The sequence below is a fragment of the Triturus cristatus genome, chromosome 10 (genome assembly GCF_964204655.1).
Source record: "Triturus cristatus chromosome 10, aTriCri1.1, whole genome shotgun sequence".
Classification (NCBI taxonomy): domain Eukaryota; kingdom Metazoa; phylum Chordata; class Amphibia; order Caudata; family Salamandridae; genus Triturus; species Triturus cristatus.
In genome coordinates, this window is record NC_140593.1 from 1,090,102,062 (window position 1) to 1,090,116,394 (window position 14,333).

Sequence of the window (14,333 nt, forward strand, 5' to 3'; positions counted from 1 at the left end):
GAAAGGTGCGCTGTCACCAGGGGCTGAGATCCGGCCTCCAGGAAGATGACCCGGGTCTCTTCAGCTGCAGTGTCCTCTCCGGGCTGGATCACGGTGGTGGCTTTCAGGTAGGCAGGGTTGGGTGTGATGAGGGAAGCGGGGACAGCCACCGGGAACATCTGGCCGTGCCGCCTCCTATGATGTGCTGCCTCCCTCTTCCGCGGGTATCGGGCTGCTCCTGGTTCCAGCTGCTGGGCTGCAGTCGCTGGTTCTTCTGTGCTGCTCGCACCATTGGTCTTGTCCCAGAGGCCCTGCCCCGGCGTTGGCCTTCTCGCACCCGGCCAGATCCCCCCGGGGCTCGGTGCTGTTTGTACTCCTCCGCTGGGACTCCTCCCCGATTCCAGGGTCACGTCATGCGGGCCGGGGTGCCTTGACTTGCTGCTTCTCTCAAGGGGTAATCACCGGCCACCGCCATGTTGGATGCAGCCACGCACCCGGCGGCGGCCGCCTTGCCCCACGGCGCCTCTCCCATCCCTCAGCGCCGGCAATTTCGGGGTCTGCTAGCGTTCTGCTTGTGTGCCACCACCATGCTGCTCTTCTGTGAGGTCCCTCTGGTACGGATGGATGGTAATGGTCGGGCCAACACAGAGCCTCAGGCAGACACGTTCGCCATCTTGGCAGACTCTGCCAAGCCCCCATCAACCATATCTGTTAACTGATTCTCTGAAAATCTAGGGTCTCTTCTCCCAGACATTTCAGTAAAACACAAAGAACAAGAAATGTAAATAAACAAAGATAGCTTATCTTAGATGTTCGGAAATCGCTCTGTACATCCCAGCAAGAGACACGAATAAACACGAGAACGTCCCTGTAAAAACAAACAAAAAAAAAACACGCCCACCAGTGTAAAAGGGATGGGGCCTAAAAAAGAGAAAGAAGCGAAAAAACACACCTCCGAATCCGAAAAAGACGAGGCTTGAATTGACAGACAAAACTCTTCTCTAATGGCTGACCAGCATTTAAGAGGCCAGCCAATGGAGAAGAGGGGCGGGTTCAAGCCCCACTACTGGAAAACATAAAATCTCGCCAGCGAGACTGCGCAACAGCCTTCGCTAGCCGAGACCTAAAAAGGGGAGACTCCCGGTAGTTTTCCAAAATTGCTCATGGCATCATATATTTAAAACCACAGTTTATACAAAACAGTTATATCAGCACTGTGAGCATAAATTGCGAAGGCAACCCAAAGGGACTTTGTGCACGTTGTGCTCCTGATGCAATGAATGACGGCGCAAGTGACAAGTGAAAAACACAGCGAGAGACGCAAGGTGACAAGGTGATGAAAAATATGTACAAGGATCAATGGTTCAGTAAGAATAGTTGTTTACAGTGATTAAGCAAGATTTTAAACTTTTACGAACCAAAGTTGAATGTGCGCGCCGTGAGTTGCGCTGTAAGATCGGTCAACGACGTTTCGATCCTATTTAATCAGGATCATCTTCAGGACCGGGTTGCCATATTTGGGGTGCTGTAAGTCGACAGGAGAAGGCTGATAGGTACGCCAACTGGTTGGTGAATTAACCAGCGTGGGAAGTGGGACCGTGGGCATGGTCCGTCCGAAGTCAGGGGAGGCTAAGGACAGTCACTGAGCAGAGGATGTACCGGCATGAGTGGGAGGGAATCACAGGTCTGGTGCAGCATGAGTAAGCGTCAGCTATGGTGAGCAGATTAACGATGTGTCCACCAAAGTGGAGCTCCAGATGTGGGTAGCAGAGTCGGGTCCCCGATCCACTGCGTGGGTCCCGGAGACGGTACAGAGGTGGAGAAGAAATGTGTCAAGGGAATAAATCCGAAGGCTGCGGAAATGCTGGGTTTATGCCCTGGCTGCCACGTTCATGTGCGGTCTCGGCCGATAACTCGAGTTATCGGCCGAGACCCCACCCTGCTACCCACATCCTCCAGCTCCACTTCGGTGGACACAATGTTAATCTACTCACCATAGCAGACGCTTACTCACGCTGCAACGGACCTGTGATTCCCTCCCACTCATGCCAATACATCCTCCGCTCAGTGACTGTGCTTAGCCTCCCCTGACTTCGGACGGACCGTGCCCACGGTCCCACCTCCCACGCTGGTTATTTCACCAACCAGATGGCGTACCTGTCAGCCTTCTCCTATATTTATATAGCACTTGATATCCCTGACAAGGTATTGAAGTGCTTTCTGGTGAGTAGGAGCACACTACTCCGGAACTCAAGGTTAATGGTTAATTTAGTGTGTTTTGGTTAATGAGTTTAGTTTAGTGTTCCCAGAAGAAACCCTTACATTTATTGCCTCAGTTTGTTTGGATTGGAGTCAGAGGTAGTGAGGTGTCATGATCATCGGGATGTAGGATATGTTAGCTGTATGTAGGATGTAGGAGTTAGATGATAATGCTAGAGGGGTTTCAGAGATATGTTAGTTTATGCAAATGATTTGTGGGGTGAAGAGATAGAAGGGAGGAAGCTTAGAAGACTGACAGATTGCAGGCAAGTGATTACCTGCTAGTGAGAAGGAAGGGTATCTGGGGTATGGGTCAAGAGAGGGGAATTCACACCAGTGCATGTAGAAAAGTAAGCCAGAGGACCTTCAGCTTTATGTAGGAGTCAAGTCAAGTCAAGTCAAGATCCGCTTTACTCGATTTAAAATGTCAAATCATAAAAGCACAATACATTACAATGAACGAGAATATATCAATTCATGTAATTAAAATTTGACAAGTATATGTTAAAAATTACAAAACGAAGAACTAGAAGCTGATTTAGGTGCACAGTCATGACATAGATAAAAACCATGATCATTTAATTGAAGAAAGGACCTTGCATAGTTTTCCTAGTTCTGACCACCTCTTTCAGATATTTTACAATGTGGTCGGTAAAGATTTCATCATCTAGGAATTATAGCTTAATGAAAGCAGGTCTACATTGTCTCAGTCCTTGCATTTTCAGATAAGGCCATCTTTTCGTGATTAAAACTTGCAGAATAATAAAATGTGGATTGTTGATTGTGCAGATATTTCATCGCAGGGGCATGGGCAAAGAGAGCATGACCAATCATTTATCTGAGAGAATGTAACCAAGTTATGAAAGTTGCCTAGGCGTAGGCGCATCAATAGCAACCTGTCATAATTTCTTGGGGTGGACAGTAGATAAGGTTTGGGTCAAGGGCATTTAGCTCTGACTTATATTTTCATAATATTAGAGGACAATCTAATCATCTCCAAATGATTGGTGCATTAAACCTTTAATACCTTCCTCGTGATAAGAGACAGTCTATTGGGGTAAACAAAGTACTCAGAGCGAAGTCATGCATAAAGTTTTTTACATATGCAAGCCAAGGAATACATTGTACCCGTTGCAAGTTCAAACAGTCTTTTATCGTGTCCCGGTTGAGACCAGTGGTAACGCCTGCCCAAACCTTGTGCAATAACAAAATTGGCTGGATTTTAATTAGGTCGGACAGGTATGACAGTCCCAGTTTGGCGTGGCAAATATACGTGGCTGTGCTATTCGGGACAGCTAGAAGATATCTTAGAAACCTATTCTCAACTTGCTGGAGAGACTCTACGTTTCCATAGCCCCCAAATACCAGCTCCATACAGAGCAACTGAAGTACATTTTTCCTTTGTATATTGTCAACAGGTCGTTAATAGGACGCTTTCCTAATTTCCTGGCAAAGTTGATCAAAGCACCTATGGCTTTGGCAAAAAGCAATTTTCTACAATTGATGGCTTTTGCCCATGAGCCCCTTCTATCGAAGACGATTCCCAAGTATGAGAAGTGGGTAGCAAAGTTTTTCGTTGTTTATAAAAATGTCACAGCACTTGACGCTGGGCTTGCTAAATTTCATGATAAAAGTTTTGGTAATATTAACATTAAGGTCTAGGCTTGACATATAAGATGCAAAGCTCGACACAATTTTCTACAAGCTGATCGGAGTGCGGGCTAACAAGACCGCGTCGTCAGCGTATAACAGTGCACCAATTGTCCTTTTGCCTATGCTAGGTAGATCTTGGCATTCCCTTGATAAAGTATCGCCCAGACTATTTATGTAGAGGGTAAAGAGGAGTGGGGCTAATACACACCTGCCATACCCCCTTCCTGAAAGGGAGGCTGTGACTAAGTTCACCAGTTCTACCATAGCTGACCCTGGCCCGGACATCAAGGTAAGACTGTTTTAAAAAATTAATTAGTTGAGTTTCCACACCCATGTCCTCTAAGATGCGCCACAGCTTCTGGTGATTGACTCAGTAAAACGCCGAGCTCAGGTCAACGAAACACATAAAAAGGCTCCCTTTTTTTGCCTGAGTATATTTTCCCAGTATGAAGCTCTGTTACACAGTACCTAAACCTTGACGGAATCCGTACTGAAGTTCTGAGATGACACCTGTGTCCTCAGCCCACGACTGCAGTCTATTTAAAACAACGCGCCCGGCCACTTTCACAAGGGAGTCTAGCAGTGAAATGGGTCTCAGTAAGTCCCCTGAGTTGATGGGTCTGGCCACCATTTACTGCAAAAGACAGAGGTCAGAGGGTTCAGATGTTAGTAATCCAATCTTTATTAAAACACCCCATCCACATCCTGCTGAACTAGGACTCATCTCCAACTCATCCAAGACAGAATCCCCACTCTGCAGTACTTTGAACACTGGAAATTCTTATTAACCTTGCTGTAAGATGAAATGCTACACACAATTCTAGCTTTTTGTAGTTTTCAACCACTACAATGACTCTCAGGTTTTGGGGAGTTTATCTTAGGGAGTCCTTGACACGATCCCAAATGATTAATGATGATTTGAATATTGTGGGTGAATGGCAATGGTTTGGTGACACTAAAACAAATGAGACACCTCTTATTTCACACAGAAACACCTAAATAACACTCATATATGGAATGTAATACTGAAAAGGACCTTGGAGCCTGTTTTTGATCTTGGATTTTTAAAATGCCCAAATTACAGGGAATCACATGGCCAGTTAAATACAGTTTCAAGTTCGTCTCCCCTTTGATGAACTGATGTGTAAATGTGGAAGAATTGAAATGGAATGCCCCTGTACTCCCATTGCAGGCGGTGAAGTGGCCACTCTGTCTATTTATCAAAGATAGTGCTGGTATTTATGAAATATGGATCGGACTCTAAGAAGAGCACTTAGTCTGCTTGCCAAGAGGGATCTTTGCCCACCTGCTCTTCACCAAGAAAATCAATATAGAGGCAAAAACCAGACGGAGATGACCCTCTTCGATCCAGACCTTTTACAGCCTGTATCTGGACTAGAATTCCCCTTTGTCTGTATGGTTCAGTCAACTTCGGCTTCTAGGCACCTCCGGCATGGAGCTTTGAAAACAGCTATGTGACAATGCTCAGAGTGCATACCCTCCTTACCTTCTGCAGATGCCTCTCTCTGTAGCAGGGCTGGACTGCACCATTTGGCTGTGCTTATTCCTCCTCTCTGCGCTCCTCCATGCCTGCCACAGGAGCATGTCCGCAGCTCATTCACCATCTCCCACCTGCCAGTATTAAATTGGGTCATTTGTTTTAGTCAGAAAAGGTACGTGGAGCCTGATTTATATAGTTCAACACTTAGACCTGGATGAAGATTGCAAGCTGAGGAGGAAATAGGTTAATAAAAAAGCCTCTGAAAAGCGATCTCTCCATACGAAGACCTTGGCGCAAAGTTACTCTGCCTCTCTTTTTAGAACATTTCCCCTGTGACCTAATTAGCCCTGATCTAGATGTAAATCAGACACTACATATTTTAGAAGAGGCAGTTTCAACTGTACTGGATATAATTGTTCCTCCGGTACAGGTAAAGTCCAAGATAAGAACTGCTCCATGGTATACTGACCAACTCAGAATTACAAAGACTATCTGTCGTACAGCGGAACGCAAATGGTGCAAGAGTAAACGTTTTGATGACCGTGCTATTTATAAAGAAGCTCACCACTGCTATATGACTTTAATCAAAGCGGCAAAAAAATTGTTCCTAACCGACAGGATAAATAAGGCAGGCAGTTCTACCAAGGAGCTTTACCAGGTCCTGAAGGAATTTACAACCCCTAGAAACCAGTCGTCTGCACCTGTTTAGCAACACTGGGTGGACTCTCTTTCCAACTTCTTCGAAGAAAAGATTTTAACCATTCACCGATCTTTGACTCTTTATGATAATAGTTCGGATCCAGCTAATGAGCCTGATGCCTTCACCGCCCCCTCCCATCTTCTCGATGAATTTACTAATGTTGACTCCAAATTAGTACTCAGGGCCTCGCAAAAGATAAAATCGGGTTCTCCCAGTGATTTGATCCCCCCGAAGATATTTTTAACTATTGCCCCTGCACTGGTAGACAACATTCCAGATCTCTTTAATAAATCACTTGCAGAAGCTGTTTTTCCCTCAAGCTGGAAGACTGCCCATTTGAAGCCCATTTTGAAAAAGCCCAAGGCTGATCCTAAACTTCTCTCCAATTACCGTCCAATTTCTTTACTCCCCTATTTTGTGAAAGTATTGGAATCCCTCGTTAATCAGCAACTCGTTGTCCATCTGTAGAGTCACAATCTACTGGACCCTTCACAGTCTGGTTTCAGAGCTGCTCACAGCACTGAGACGGCATTGGTCGAGGTCACAGATAACATCAGACAGGCTCTGGACAGGCACCAATCAGCTTTTCTCGTACTCCTGGACCTGTCGGCTGCATTTGACACCATCTCTCACAGCATTTTAGAACATTGGCTGTGGGAGATTGGTGTCAGTGGTAAGGCCCTGAAATGGTTCAGAAGTTATCTTTCGGACCGTCAAACCATTGTCCAGACGGGATCCAGTATCTCCTCCACAAGACCTGCCACGATGGGAGTACCACAAGGCTCCATCTTGAGTCCTACCCTTTTTAACCTGTACATGACCCCACTGGCCCCAGTGATCAGGGCCTACTGATTTGATGTCATATCGTATGATTGCTGATGACACTCAGATCATAGTCACACTGGGTCCTGACCCGAATGAAACCATGGTGCGTTTTTAAAACTGTATGTCCCACGTCAACAGGTGGATGAAAAGTAACCATCTTCAATTGAACGGTACTAAATCTGAGATTATGCTTTTTGGGAAAGCGCATGAACACTGGTCGTCTGACTGGTGGCCTTCCGACCTTGGCACCTGTCCCGTCCCCAAAGAGGTGGTTCGTAATCTGGGCTTTCACATGGACAATCAATTGTCCATGAGTGCCCAGGTTAATCATACTATTAGTTCATGCTTCGGAATAATGTGCACGCTGCGGAAAGTTTTTTAATGGATCCCCTTGGAAGCAAGAAAACCTTTAATTCAGGGTCTTATTACCAACCGAATGGACTATTGTAACGCACTTCTGCAGTCCATTAATGAAACCTTTTTAAACAAATTACAGACTCTACAAAATATTGCGGCTAAATTGATCTTGAACCTGCCTTATCGAACATCTTCTGCCCCATGTCTCAGAGCTCTACACTGGCTCCCAGTGAGAAAGCTTATTCTCTTTAAGGTCTTATGCCTTACGCATAAGTATCTCTATGGGAAAAATCCACAATACTGGTCCACAAAACTCTGCTGGTACAAGCCTCAGAAGGCACTCAGGTCCAGCACCAAGTCTTTGCTTACTCCCTTTAGAATATACACAACTAGACAAGGTGGTAGATCTTTTTCGTATCTAGCCCCGGCCTCCTGGAATAAACTGCCTGTAGACCTATGATCCATCCCCATCCACAGCTGTTTTCGTAACAAACTGAAAACATGGCTGTTTGATCAGTAATTCTCTTCTGTCACTCCGCACTAGAGCCGCCGCAAGCGCCATGAGACTCTTCGGAGTGATATGTTTTGCACTATAAAAATGCCTCTGACTTGACTTGACTTGAGGAGAGGAAAGAGTTTTCTTTCGCTAGGACATAGGATACTATTTCCCTGGGATTAACTTTTTCACAAAAGGTACCCTACACCCTTGTGGTCTGAATGACATTTGGTGCCACAGTCTGACTCCCGCATTATGATGCATGGTGGTCAGAGGTAGCTGCGTAGGGACCAATCGACGATTCCGAGACCGTCCGACCGTTGAACGGAATGTAAATACCTACAAACGCCGCATAGGGATTACGATGTCCCTTTCAGACAGCCTTTCGATGGTGGTCTAACCGCCATTGAAAGGCTGTCAGGAACAGACTTTCGGGGCCCAAAGCAGTGCCCCCATCCCTCTGTGGCCTCCGCTATGAGGCCTGGGGGCCACCTCTGTTGCCCCCTCAAACATACTCCGTGTGACAGGCACCACATGGTGCCTAGCACATGGATATTTGAAAATATCAATTTTCCCAATGCAGCTTGTGTTGCAGCCCTTTTCTGGCCGCTACACAAGCCACAAATGAAAAATTGATGTTTCCGACGCCTCATGGGCGTTCACATTCTAGTTCGTCGGATGGAACCTCCGACTACTAGTCGGTCGGATTCTATTCCACCACGATGCCGGTCGGACGCTCTTCCAACCGGCATCGTAATCAGGGCCTTTGAGTGATAATCATTCTTCTTCTCATGACCAGTACAAAGAATGTGTAGGATTTGATTACCGTTAAATACTGCTTGCCAGATTTACTAAGGGCATGCGCTCATCCAACTCTACATGACACAAAGGGACATATTTACAAGGAAATGTCAGAGCGGGGAGCTGGGCCAAATTTGGCAGCACCGCTCTCTGACATTTCCAAAACACAGGGATGCGCCAGTTTTACAACAATATGACACACCTCTTCCATTTAGCAGGAAGAGGACATGCGGATGAAGAGAGCCTGGCAAGAGGCCTCCGAATGGAGTCAGTATTAGTGATGAATCAGCATGAAATGGAGCTGAATTAGTCTTGGAACAAGGTGGGAAAGCGGATAGCTTGGTTAAGCAGAAGGGATGAGAAGAAGAGATGGAAAGAGTCTGTCACAAATTCTAGTGTGGTGGAGTTCTCTACCAATAAAGAAATAATGGAACCATTGTAGGTCCCCGTATCAACCCTTTAAAGGCTATGTGGGAGGTGGGGGGGCGTGGCTAACCAGCCATCATGGCGGACGCGAACTCCTAGAGCTCGGCTTGGACGAAACCTCAATTATCCCGAGCATAGTGCCCCACAGCCCCATAACGGCACGCGATGACCTCCTGAAGTCCCGTAGACCCAGGGCGCTAAAGGGGACTGGCGGATCACTGCCGGATGGACGCTGGGGCAGTGTGGGCCGCCTTGCAGCCAGAGCGCTCATCTGTAACGCAGGACGAGCTGGCGACTGTGGGGCTGGGCCTATCCTGACGCTGCCTGGAGGCACTAGCTCCGAGTGACGGGCTAAGGCGTTGGAGGTGCTGACAACGAGGCAGGCTGTGGCCACAAAGTGAAAGGCCTCTGCCTCACACACACTGGAGGCTGCTGCGGGAAGAGGTACGGTGAGGCCGAGACGGGACGAGCTGGGCTGGGGGTGAGAGAGCTGCTGCAGTCGCGATGGGCCCACTGGGGCGAGTTTCGCTGTCGCCCTGACCCGTGTGCTGTGCAGGCTGGCTTGAGGTGGTGACCGGGAGCTGTGGGCAAGGCCCCCAACCGGAATAAGAATAAGCAGCAGAAAAGGAGCAGCGCAAGCAGCCCTGCGACCAGAGCGCCTAATTGCAAAGCGAGCTGCAAGATGTGCTGGCAGTTGAGGGGCCTGCCCTAACCTGAGGCCACCTGAAAACGATGAATTGAGACAAGCGGGCGGGTGTGAAACCGCAGGACACCAGGGACTGCATGGCGAGACCCCCCAGCTGCAGTAAATAGTGACTGAGAGGCAGGAAGGAGCAACCTAAGGGGAGAAGAAGGGGACATAGAGCTGACACGCTGCCCCGTTCCAATATCCTGTACCTCCACGGCAACTGCGTAGTGGCGGAGGAAGCAGGGCACTGCTGAGAAGAGACCCAGGCCACCAAGAGAGAACAGTGATATATCGCAGCAGGGGCAGTGAATTGGCAGTGCGAAACCAAGCAAGTAAACAAGACGCGATAAACAAATAAAGATGGTAGGAGGCCTCCGCCATAGCCAAGGAGACACAGGACTGCCTGTGACTGGCGGCCAGGCAGTTGGCATGCCAGTGAAGACAATCGCTGGAACAGTGTCAGCCCGGCGTCAGTAACTTAGGTAGCAACAGGTGTGGTCACTGCTGCGGCCCGCTTGTCCCCACCCCAAGTGGCGACACTGCGTGAAGCAAATCTGCAGGCGTCGGAGCGGTGAACACTACACAGAGATGCGCCACCTCGGACCCAGTGCATCCACCCAGAGAAGCAAGCAAGGGAGGCATCAGGGAACCACATGCCATCCGCGCAAAACTGGTCATGGGACGCCTGCGAACCAATGAGCAGCAAACTGCCAGGCAACCGGAGGCACAAGCGGCGCAACAACAGACCTCCATGCAGAAGCTAGAGGTGCCGACCATGGAACTCTCCGCAAAAATGAATTCAGTCCTTAATGCAGTCGAGAAACTGGGAACCGTCTGGAGCACACCCTTTCCGCACTAGAGACAAAAATAGACGGAGTGGGGTCTGACTTCAGGCTATTGCGAGAGGACCACCGCAAGGTGTTGGACAGATTACAAACAAATGAGCAAATGCTGCAGGAACTGAAGCTGACCACCAGAAGCTACGTTGCTGCCCTGCAGGACCTGGTGGAGCGTGTAAACATACTAGAAGACAGGCTGGATGATGCGTAGGGCCGCTCCCGCCAGAACAACGTCCGTGGGGTGGGCCTTCCAGAGGGAGTGGAGGATCAGGACCCTGTTGAAGACTGGCTGAGAGACCTGCTGTCGGAGGACACACTATCGGCCCAATTTGTGGTGGAACGCCCCCACCGCGTGCCAGCACGCAGGCCTCCACCGGGAGCCAAGCCAAGGCCGTTTCTCTTCAGGCTGTTACATTTCAGAGATAGGGACGCAGTGCTAAGGAAAGCCCGTAAACTTGATGACATTAAAGTACAGAACCAGCAAATAATGTTATTTCCGGACTATACTGTCAGGTGCAGGCGAGAAGGAGGTCCTTCACCGAAGTAAAGCGTAAGCTCCGCGATTTGACATTCACTACTCTTTAATCTTCCCAGCTAAACTACGAGTGGCCGCGAAAGGGACATCGCATTTCTTTGATGCGCCATCAGAGGTCTGGGACTGGCTAGAGGAATCGGGCCTGCTGATGGGGCCTAGGCCGGCTGGGGTGGAACAGCTCCCCCGGCAGAACAAGAGAAACCGTCGCCGGGGAGGAGGTGAACAATCCAAAATGGCAAAAATACAAGTAACGGCACCTAATGTGGAGCAGAGGCAAATGGAGAGGCAAGAGGCCCTATGTATAGCAGCGGCAATCAGCAACAAACCATTGTCCCCAGACCCAGAGACTCAATCTGCCCCATGCCTGAGCATGTCTGGATCGTCGCCAGCCAGATCTGATGATCTAGACTCCGTACAGCTGCCAGACATCACGCACAGACGTCGGACGATATAATCTGAATGAACAGTAATGTATAAATTGTCCTAAAACCTGATTATCTGCAAATCCATCTTGACCCCCCTGTGCTACCGCGCAAGCACGTACTGGCTGGTGTGGGGCGGGAACCAGTAAATTAACGCGGAATGCCCCTTTGATTCCGACAAACCTAGAGTGTGGTGGCACCACAAGCCCCAAAGAATTGGGAATAGCACAGCACTAAAAGCATAATCGAGGGACAGTCCAAAGCGCGTCAGCCTGTAACGCACACCCCAACAGCTACCTGCACCTAGCAAACTAGTTGCCATTGATAGACACTGTAGATTGGTAGAACAACAATCTTGTGTTCGACCTCATAAAGTTATGAAGCCCACAGTCGTACTGGCTAATAGGCGTCCGGTGCACGACACGGAACTGTCACACCACGCGTTTACTTAAGCCAAACATGCCCACAGCGCTACGATACCCTTGCTATCCACGCGCAAGCAACCCCCACCCGACACATTTGAACCAGCATGCATAGCCAATAGTTGCCATATGGCATTGTTCAATGTTTGGGCAGATAACAGTGATCCCTCTGCTCTCCCCAAGTTTTGTCCCATACAGCTCCCTCTCATGCAAGTACTACGAGGCATCGTTCATGAGACATTGCACTGTCTATGCCGCGCGATCCTTGACTGCGCTGTGCTTGACTACCTGCCTCCTGGGATACCGGGTTGGATGTGCGCAGTACCACACTCCACTCTTGAAGTATGCCACCCACCAATGTAATTACCTGGACTGTCCGGGGGCTACATACACGTCACGCAGATATAACATTTGTGTATCTTAAGTGCCACAAAGCCCACATAGCGTTCTTGCAAGAGACGCACATAGCCCAGCCTGAAATCTGCAGACTACAGCAGTGGTCCTGGCCACAGGCTATTCCTCATATGCCAGGGGGGCTCTAATCTGGATCACGCCAGGGACACTCTTCACGCCAGAGGAGACCGAGATCGATACCTGTGGCAGGTATGTCCTATCTAAAGGGCAACTGAATGGGAAACACATAGTGTTAGGCTCCATTTTCGCCCTGAACACGAACCAGGGCGCGTTTTTGGCAATGTTGTCAGACATACTGTTGTGCTGGTGTGATGTGCCATGGTTTCTTGGCGGTGATTTTAATGCGGTCAGCGACACCACCATTGAAAGGTCCTTCCCTCCACTGATGCACACTAATGCAGCTTCTAATGCGCATGCTCTGGGCAAGTGGCTGCGCTGCTGGGGTCTGTCCGACGTCTGGAGAACAATTAACCCACGGTCGCGTCTTTAGTCCTTTTACTCTCACCCTCATGGTCTACATGTCCGTATTGACGGTTTGTAGCGAGCCAGCAGGTACTGACACAGTGTGCGGCAGCAAACTACATGGGTAAAACGCACTTAGACCACAACCCTCACGCGCTGCAACTCCAGGGTGAAGGAGAGGGGCCCACCACTCATCTCTGGAGATTGCAACCTCTAGCACTGGAAGACCCTCCCTTCAGGCAGGCAATAGATGAGGCGATAAGCACATATTTTGAAGACAACACTGGCTCTCTCACTGACACAGGATGTTATTGGATGGGGGTAAGGCTGCGATCAGAGGGCGGTGTCTGGGTTTAAGCTGGTCCATTAGAAAGCAGCTCGATGATGAAATCAGTCGCTCCGAGCAGACCTTCACTAGTCTCGAGGCCGAAATGGCCAGCGGTGGAGACGTGCAGGCAGACACTAGATACGCAAAGGCAGAAGCACATGGAGATACTAGAGAGGTTGCGATGCTTAAATTACACTTCACATGCAGCGCGCACACATGCTGCAGCTGATAGGGCGAGCAGGCTGCTCACGCGCTTGATCCGCCAGGAACACGAGCAGACACCTATACTGTGCATTCGGTCCGCCACTGGTCAACTACTCACCAAGCAGTATGATATACACAAGGAGTTTGTGTTGCATTACACCAAAGTATATAAATCAGTGCATAGTGCGACCACCGAGGAGCTGCACTCTTTCCTTTCTCCGCTCCCCCTGCAGCGTATCACTGCTGACCAGAGCAGGGAGTTGAATAAGCCGATCAGTTTGCTGGAGGTACAGGAGGCGATATGCTCGCTGGCTACTGGTAAGGCTCCGGGACCTGACGGCTTCCCCGCTGAATATTATAAAGCATATCAGCAAGCATTGGCACCTGCAGCTCCTTTCCATGTATAACAACGCACTGGAGTCGGGGGCCCTGCCTGGTACACTGCGTGAGTCATTACAGGTGTCGCTGCCAAAGCCAAACAGAAATGCAGAGCTGCTGGGCTCATACTGGCAGCTTGCGCTCTTAAATACTGATTATAACGTTCTGGCCAAACTGTTGCCATGTAGATTGGCCCCGCTGGTTCCACAGCTGGTACATGCGGATCAGAATGGGTGTGTGCCAGCTCGCAGCACGTCCCATTATGCCAAGGTAAGCTGGGAACGGTCCGAATGCCTGGTGTTAGATTTAGAAAAGGCGTTCGACACCTTGGAATGGGGATTCTTGTTTGCTGCACTCTTGAGATACGACTTGGGGGAAGAGTTCCTAAGCCTAGTACAACTTCACTACACCCAGCCAGTGGCTAGGATCAAGACTGGCCCACATTTATCAAGCCAGATCCCAATCGGGGGGAGTACTCGGCAGGGTTGCCCGCTCTCTCCACTGCTATTTGTGCTGGCTATCGAACCATTGGCTGAGTCACTGTGTCGGGAGCAGGATGAGAGGGGTATCCCTGGTGTTATACGTGGACGACCTGCTTATTTACCTCAAGAATGTTGGGTCATCATGCACCTCGAAAGAACAAA

At 49.1% G+C, this 14,333-nt stretch overlaps 1 long non-coding RNA gene across 2 annotated transcripts in view; it reads right to left on the reverse strand.

The window, feature by feature from the left end:
- The window catches only part of LOC146796617 (uncharacterized), a 105,345-nt gene that overhangs the window by 46,878 nt on the left and 44,134 nt on the right, over nt 1-14,333 (reverse strand). The window contains exon 2 of one of the 2 annotated variants that reach the window (XR_014969642.1): nt 5,399-5,523. The exons of the other annotated variant lie outside the window; for it this stretch is intronic. This is a non-coding gene — a long non-coding RNA (uncharacterized LOC146796617). The remainder of the gene's footprint in view (nt 1-5,398; nt 5,524-14,333) is intronic. 2 annotated transcript variants of the gene reach the window in all.